The sequence below is a fragment of the Canis aureus genome, chromosome 16, assembly GCF_053574225.1.
Source record: "Canis aureus isolate CA01 chromosome 16, VMU_Caureus_v.1.0, whole genome shotgun sequence".
Lineage (NCBI taxonomy): Eukaryota > Metazoa > Chordata > Mammalia > Carnivora > Canidae > Canis > Canis aureus.
In genome coordinates this window covers 930,582-938,469 of record NC_135626.1, presented here as the reverse complement: position 1 = coordinate 938,469, position 7,888 = coordinate 930,582, and the positions used below count along the sequence as shown (strand labels likewise).

The 7,888-nt window shown below is 41.8% G+C and overlaps 1 pseudogene; it reads left to right on the top strand.

Moving 5' to 3' along the window:
• Nucleotides 1–959: 959 nt before the first annotated feature.
• On the top strand, nt 960–1,903 carry LOC144285392 (olfactory receptor 1L1-like; annotated as a pseudogene).
• Nucleotides 1,904–7,888: the final 5,985 nt, after the last annotated feature.

Below are 7,888 nucleotides of genomic sequence, written 5' to 3'. Positions count from 1 at the left end.
CTAAAGCCTTCGCTATTTTGCAAAGAAATACAGAATAACTAACTGCTTTCAAGAACATCCCGGAAACCAGACAGAGAAGAGGATTTGAGTAGGAAGTAAAGGAAGAAATAAAGCAAGTGATAAAGGAGGAAAAGTAGGGGTAGAGTGAGATGGTATTTGCTGTCCCCATATTATAGACGAGAACACCAAGAATCAAAGATAGTGGGTAATCAGTTCAAGACCACACAGCCAGAAAACGAAGGAGCTGATTTTAAAATGTGTGCTATCTTAGCAAAGACACCACACTAAGCTCTTTTCTTTCCAGTGCATCTCTCACTGTATCTGTAGCATTTCATTGTGCTTATTTGTTTAAAAATTTCTTCCCCACTAGACTCTAACAACCCTAAGAACAGGAACTGAGAATGAATCATCTTCGTAATCTCAGTATTGGCTTTCCAGTAAGCATGTAATGCAACAGTGTTTGATAACTGTGAAGACACAAATCCCCAATGTCTAAGAATGTTTGAATAAATAGGTTCATATGTAATAGAGGTTTTTTGCTAGCTTTTAATGAAATGTTGGCTCTGAAAGGGTGACTATAAACACTGTGCACCTAGTTGGCATTCATCTTCTTACCCGATTCACTTAGGTGTTTGGTTTTTTGTCTATTTGCTTTGTTTTGTTTGCAAGGATAGTAGAGAGATTAGCCTCAACCTGACATATCTGAATAAGTGTTTATGGGAAGCTAGAGAAATATGCATCACTGAGGTCCACCTGGGATTCTTTCTGAAAGAAAATCCTCTCTCTGATGTCCCTGCATTTTGAACAATACTTTTGTATTGTTCAAATTTTTGTGGACTGTGCAAGAGAAGACAGAATCACAGGCCACTTATAGGAATCCTAGGAAAGATAGGAATAAATTGAAACTTGTTGAATTGAAAACTCTAAGATTTTCCATATTCATCGGCACGTGCAGGATTATGGAGAAGGTCAACCAAACCAGCAGTGTCTCCAAGTTCCTCCTCGGACTCTCCTTCTCTCCTGAGGACCAGAAGCCATTCTTTTCCCTGTTCTTCATCATGTACATGGTCACTCTGGGAGGGAACCTGCTCATCACCCTAGCCATCTGCTCTGACACTCAGCTCCAGACACCTATGTATTTTTTTCCTCAGCATATTATCCTTCATTGACATTTGCTACACCACAACCATCATTCCCAAGATGCTGGTGAACTTCCTATCAGAAAAAGAAGCCCATCTCCTACGCTGAGTGTATGACCCAGATGTATTTCTTCTTGGCTTTTGCCAACACAGAAAGTTTCCTGGCGACCATGGCCATTGATCGCTTTGTGGCTATCTGTGACCCCTTCCATTATGTCACCACCATGAGCCACTGCCACTGTCTCCTGCTGCTTGCCTTCTCCTGCTCCATCCCTGACCTCCATTCCCTCTTACTTGTTTTTCTGATAAATGCCTCACTTTCTGTGACTCCAATGTTATACCCCCACTTCCTCTGCAAGATCAACCCTCTGCTGAAATTGTCCTGCTCTTCCACATTTGTCAATGAAGTTGTAATTAACACAGAATGATTGATAACACTGATGACCCCCTTTATACGTGTTATCATCTCTTACTTCTGGGTCCTCATTGCTATTCTTAAGATCCCCTCATTTGCTCGGAAGCATAAAGCTTTCTCTAACTATGGCTCCCACCTCACCATGGTGACTCTCTTTTATGGAAGTATTATTTATGTTTATTTCTGACCTCTGTCCAGCTATACAATCAAGGACAGGGTGGTGACAGTCATCTACACAGTTCTGTCCTCCATGCTGAACCCTTTAATCTACAGCCTGAGGAACAAAGACATGAAGTGGGGCATGAGAAAGCTGATGGGCAGCTTTCAGTCCCAGACAGCACCTCCGTGAGCACACTCAAAAATGAGTCTTCTAGGGAGATGGGGTAAATGGGTGATGGGCAATGAGGAGGGCATTTGATGGGATGAGCACTGGGTGTTCACTATAGTTGGCAAATTGAATTTAAATTTTAAAAAATGTAAAAAAAAGAAACAAGTCTTCTCTGTTGAGCTCTCATTTCTGCTGATTGCTGGCATGCATACTGAACTACTAGAGGTTAATATGCCTAAGCTGAGTGTTCATGGGAAATTGTATAAGTGACCGTACTAGAATATTATACCCAGTATTATATATAATATCTTACATTTATCTTCCAATATAATAATAATATATTTTGTTATTCCTAGGTGGCTCCATGGTTGAGCATCTGCCTTTGGCTCAGGGCATGATCCCAGAGTCCCGGGATCGAGTCCCACATTGGACTCCCTGCAGGGAGCCTGCTTCTCCCTCTGCCTGTGTCTCTGCCTCCCTCTGTGTGTCTCTCATGAATAAATACATAAAATATTTTAAAATAATAATAATAATATATCTTACATATATATACCCACCAATCAAAGCCACCTCATTAAGGTCCCCTTACTGACCCAGGGTCTTTGCACCCATTTCTCATTCCTGACTCCCATTTCCCCTTCCCACTCACTCCTTCCAAGTGTAGCTGAAAACTTCTCATTAGTTTTTCTTGGTCAAATTTTCCCTGTTAAAAACTCTGAGTTCCCAGTATCTTTATGTAATTAACAAACATCTTCAATTAGATACAGTACATATATACCATGGACTATTACTCAATCATCAAAAAGAATGAGATCTTGCCATTTGCAGTGATGTAGATGAAGCTACAGAGAGTGTTATGCTAAGCAAAATAAATCATAGAAAGACAAATACCATATGGTTTCACTCATATATGGAATCTAAGCAAAGAGGAAAAAGAGAGAGAGAGGCAAACCAAGAAACAGACTCTTAACTATGGAGAACAAACTGATGGTCACTAGAGGGGAGGGATGTGATGGTAGGGATGGGTGGAAATAGGTGATTGGGATTAAGGAGGACACTTGTGAGGAGCACCAGGTGTCATATGGAAATGTTGAATCACTATGTTGTACACCTGAAACTAATATTACACTGTATGTTAACGGGAATTTAAATAAAAACTTTTTTAAAAAGAAACATCTTCAATCAGTTATTCAATTTGCAGCAATTTTAATGTCCCTGAAATTACTTAAAGTGGGTGTGTGTGTGTGTGTGTGTGTGTGTGTGTGTATGCGTGCAGGTGCATGTGCCTGTTGTCTTCCCCATAAGATTAGGACCTCCCCAACAGCAGAGACTATTTTTCACATCAGACAGGGAATAGATGATGTCTCCTCCATTTCTGGAATCTCTCTCTCAGCACAGTGTTCTGGGTCCTGAACACAGTGTAGAATCAAGAGTTGGCCCTCAGGAGCTGGTTGACTTAGTGACTTAGATCCAGCACTCCAGATGACCTGGTCTACTTCAGTGTGTCTTCCCTGGCATCCTTCCCTTTGCCCTCTCATAGCTTTTGGTCTTTCCCCTCTTCCTAAGTGTCATTTTGGTGTCATTCACCCTGGAAGCATCTGTATTTCTGACATCATCACTATCCATTGGCCTGTTTTCTAAGATGAGAAGATCATTTCTCTGTAATGAGGTTTATTCTGAGTGGCTTTGGAAGATAGAATTAGACCCAATATTTGTAAGAATTTGGAAAACAATTCCCAACACAGTATAAGGAAGAAATTCAAGAGTCAGAATTTTTTTTCCTACCCACTTGACTTTATTGGTCCAGGCACAGAAGGTGTTAACAATGACACAGTTGCCCCCACAAGAAGAAATTTAGGGCAACAAGAAATCTAGTGCAATGTGACCGTCCATCACTATTCATGCCAATAGTGACTGATCCACATTTCATCTAGGACATACATTGTATCATCAGTAACATTTGCCAAAATTAGAGGTCGCTGTATTTCTGGCTTTCTGGTTTGTTCAATTTACACCCATCAGAGGAGTTTTCTAATCTTTGGCATAAACAGCAATTCCTCCAAGTACTGTGCCTGAATAAACAAAAGTGATCTTCAGTGGGAACTCATACGTAAGTTGGAAATTCCAGCCTTGGGAGTGATTCATTTCATTGAATGAAATCCACATTTCCCAGAGGGATTTACCATGAGCTTCAGTGATGGATGGCATATCCAGTAGTCAGAAAGACAGAGTCATGGCATCTTTTTTGTTATGTCCCAACCTAACAATAATTATAATTAGTATAACAAGTATAATAAGAAGAAAAGGGGGGAAAGGGGTCATTCTGACTGAAGGGCCACAAACGGTCTGTGGAAAATGAGAAGAATTATTTTAACGGAGGGAATAGAAAACGGAAAATGATTAGATGAGAATCTTGGCCCAGTATCTTGGGTGGAAGCTGACAACTATTTATCATCATTTGCTTGTTCTGAAAGTCTTGGGTCAATGCCCATTTGTCTTCCTTCTTTTCTAAGAGCTTTCTCAACAGAAGGAATTGCTCAGATCCGGTGATCCAGAGTTGGCCTGGAAGATAGAGGAGAGGGTTTAGATTTAGATGATTCAAGACAGCTGGTGACAGTTGATGGAAATACCACATTTGTGTACCTCATGTCTTGACTCCAAATGACTGGACACCTCAGAACACATGCCCAATGATCTGTCCACCACAGCAGGCATAACCCAGAGTGAATACTCTCAGGGCATAAAACTGAGATAGAGGGAAAATCTCAACTGATTGTATTGGTGAGCCTCACCAAAGTTCTTCTTCGGGTTGGACACCAGTTCTGTGAGATCCTGAAGCTCACTGCTCTGTGAGGCTGGCTCAGAGAGATTCACAGGGCACTATTCCTGCTTCTATGATCAGATTCTTTTTTTTAATATTTTTTTCTTTATTTATTTATGATAGTCACAGAGAGAGAGAGAGAGAGAGAGAGAGAGAGAGAGAGAGGCAGAGACACAAGCAGAGGGAGAAGCAGGCTCCATGCACCGGGAGCCCGACGTGGGACTCGATCCCGGGTCTCCAGGATCGCGCCCTGGGCCAAAGGCAGGCCCAAACCACTGCGCCACCCAGGGATCCCCGATCAGGTTCATCTTCTTAAGACACACACCGGTTTTACACAGCACAGCACAGCACAAATGGTAACAAAACAAGTCAGCATAAAAGGACAAAAACAAAACTCTGATTCCACAAAAGAGGCCAAAGAAATGGGAACAAAAACATGACCCAGGTGCCCGACTCGTACAAACTGCCTAAGAACTGCCTCAGAGAACACATTTCAGATCCAGGGCTCCCTCTTCTTGTCATCTTGGACTCGATATCTGCCAGGAGCAATGCACAGGGGACCTCTGTGAGCATGACACTTCCTCAAAGCAACAGGAAGCTCTCAAGGTGTCTCTATGGACCTCTTGTGATTGCCTGTTCAATGAACAAGGTCCAACCAAATGAAAATAAGCAAAGAATATTGACTCAGCCCTTGTTAGAGGAAGGGAACCAGCCACTATTATTTGTGTTGAGCAGAGTCCTAGCATCAGACAGAGGGTGCAAACTCACTCTAGTGGGGTAAATGGAAGGCTTCATATATACCGTGATGGGAAGCTATTGTGTGAAGAGGTTATAGTGAGCTGTCCAGAAGTGAGGCACCCTATGTGATTGTCATGGGTGATACTTTCTGATTGGTGGGTCTTGGTGGGAAATTGAGACAAGAGATAGGAAAGCTCTCAGTTATTAATATGTCCATGGGACAGTGATTATGGTGTAGAATCCTGAGCCTGTGGCTAGAGTGGTATAACGGTTATGGGAAGAAGCCTGAGCCAGTTGGTCCAAAGGTTCCGGTGTAAACCATGCAGCAGGTGCTGGATACAGCTGCAAACTTCCTACCCTCTGTCTTATACAGATGACGCTTCTCCCAGGACAGAGCGCAAGATAATGGGCTGGTTTCTGGATTGTCTGAGTGTCAGAGATCTCTCTGAATGAACTATCTGGCTATGGTGTATCTATACTTTGAATTTTCTTTTAAAAAAAATTTTTTTATTGAGGTTCAATTTACCAACATATAGCATAACACCTAGCACTCATCCCACCAAGTGCCCCCCTCAGTGTCCGTCACCCAGTCACCCCCACCCCCCCTCCCACCTCCCTTTCCACTACCCCTTGTTCCTTTCCCACAGTTAGGTGTCTCTCATGTTTTGTCACCCTCACTGATATTTTCACTCATTTTCTCTCCTTTCCCTTTATTCCTTTTCCCTATTTTTTATATTCTCCAAATGAATGAGACTATATAATGTTTGTCCTTCTCCGACTGACTTATTTCACTCAGCATAATACCCTCCAGTTCTATCCACGTCGAAGCAAATGATGGGTATTTGTCGTTTCTAATGGCTGAGGAATATTCCATTGTATACATAAACCACATCTTCTTTATCCATTCATCTTTCAATGGACACCGAGGATCCTTCCACAGTTTGGCTATTGTGGACACTGCTGCTAGAAACATCGGGGTGCAGGTGTCCTGGCGTTTCATTGCATCTGAATCTTTGGGGTAAATCCCCAACAGTGCAATTGCTGGGTCGTAGGGCAGGTCTATTTTTAACTCTTTGAGGAACCTCCACACAGTTTTCCAGAGTGGCTGCACCAGTTCACATTCCCACCAACAGTGCAAGAGGGTTCCCCTTTCTCCACATCCTCTCCAACATTTGTGGTTTCCTGCCTTGTTAATGTTCCCCATTCTCACTGGTGTGAGGTGGTATCTCATTGTGGTTTTGATTTGTATTTCCCTGATGGCAAGTGATGCAGAGCATTTTCTCATGTGCTTGTTGGCCATGTCTATGTCTTCCTCTGTGAGATTTCTGTTCATGTCTTTTGCCCATTTCATGATTGGATTGTTTGTCTCTTTGCTGTTGAGTTTCATAAGTTCTTGATAGATCTTGGAAACTAGCCCTTTATCTGATACGTCAGTTGCAAATACCTACTCCCCTTCTGTAGGTTGTCTTCTAGTTTTGTTGACTGTTTCTTTTGCTGTGCAGAAGCTTCTTATCTTGGTGAAGTCCCAATAACTCATTTTGCTTTTGTTTCCTTTGCCTTCGTGGATGTATCTTGCAAGAAGTTGCTGTGGCCAAGTTCAAAAAGGCTGTTGCCTGTGTTCTCCTCTAGGATTTTGATGGAATCTTGTCTCACATTTAGATCTTTCATTCATTTTGAGTTTATCTTTGTGTATGGTGTAAGAGAGTGGTCCAGTTTCATTCTTTTGCATGTGGATGTCCAATTTTCCCAGCACCATCTATTGAAGAGACTGTCTTTCTTCCAGTGGATAGTCTTTCCTGCTTTGTCAAATATTAGTAGACCATAGAGTTGAGGACCCTTTTTTGGATTCTCTATTCTGTTCCATTGATCTATGTGTCTGTTTTTGTGCCAGTACCACACTGTCTTGATGACCACAGCTTTGTAGTACAACCTGAAATCTGGCATTGTGATGCCCCTGGCTCTAGTTTTCTTTTTTAATACTCCCCTGCTATTCGGGGTCTTTTCTGATTCCACACATCTTCCAACTCTCTGAAGAAACTCTATGGCATTTTGATAAGAATTGCATTAAATGTGTACATTGCTCTGGGTAACATTGACATTTTCACAATATTAATTCTTCCAATCCATGAGCAATATTTTTCTATCTCTTTGTGTCTTCCTCAATTTCTTTCAGAAGTGTTCTGTAGTTTTTAGGGTATAGATCCTTTACTTCTTTGGTAAGGTTTATTCCTAGGTATCTTATGCGTTTGGGTGCAATTGTAAATGGGATTGACTCCTTAATTTCTCTTTCTTCAGTCTCATTGTTAGTGTATAGAAATGCCACTGGCTTCTGGGCATTGATTTTGTATCCTGCCACACTGCCAAATTGCTGTATGAGTTCTAGCAATCTTGGGGTGGAGTCTTTTGGGTTTTCTAGGTACAGTATCATGTCATCTGCAAAAAGGGAG